We start from the raw sequence: 674 nt of genomic DNA on the forward strand, positions 1-674 counted from the left end.
GTGTTGGCTCTGCTAGCTACTGGATCATGCGAAATGGCAGAGGTGGGGAGCACTGAAGTGACTTTGAGCCAGAAGGGAGCGCAGGGAATTATCATGGTGAACACAGAAGGCATTTCCATCAAGAGCACCAGGGACAATCCACTACACAGAGCACCAAACTCAAATACAGCTTCATCTTGAAGGCCTGGAGCTTTGTGCACAAAATTGACTCCCAGAACCACCTCAACTTCCTTCAAATTCATTCCAAGCAAAATGAAATCATGGTTGCACCCAATAAAGACTATTTCCTGATTGTGAGTCAGAATCCCCAACTGAGTAAGCCACTCTCCTGACTACCCACATCATTCCTTAATTTACTACCCCCCAGGAATATTAATGTTAATCATGTCAGCACATAGGCCTGTGAAAATTGCCTTAAAGCCCACTCAAGCCAATCCAGGGACCACAGGTGGGCTGGCAGCTCTGTCGGCCCCACCAAAGGACTCTCTCTGCTGCACCAATTTTCCCCAAAATTCTCGGGAAGGCCATCTTTCCTCATTCTGGGTTTTGGAGCAAGAGCTTGGGAATGGACGACACCCAGTTTATTTCTGACCTTCAGTTCACTTTGTTGCCTTTGGAAAAGGCTGTTTCTCTTTAACCAAAATACTTTAAAAAAAAAAAAAAAAAACTCACAC

The 674-nt window shown here is 45.4% G+C and overlaps 1 pseudogene; it reads left to right on the plus strand.

The window, feature by feature from the left end:
* The first annotated feature begins 33 nt into the window (after positions 1 to 33).
* Positions 34 to 315, plus strand: LOC110596358 (annotated as a pseudogene).
* The last annotated feature ends 359 nt before the right edge of the window (positions 316 to 674 follow it).

The sequence above is a fragment of the Carlito syrichta genome, unplaced genomic scaffold (assembly GCF_000164805.1).
Source record: "Carlito syrichta isolate Samal-C Ts95f unplaced genomic scaffold, Tarsius_syrichta-2.0.1 Scaffold29851, whole genome shotgun sequence".
NCBI lineage: Eukaryota > Metazoa > Chordata > Mammalia > Primates > Tarsiidae > Carlito > Carlito syrichta.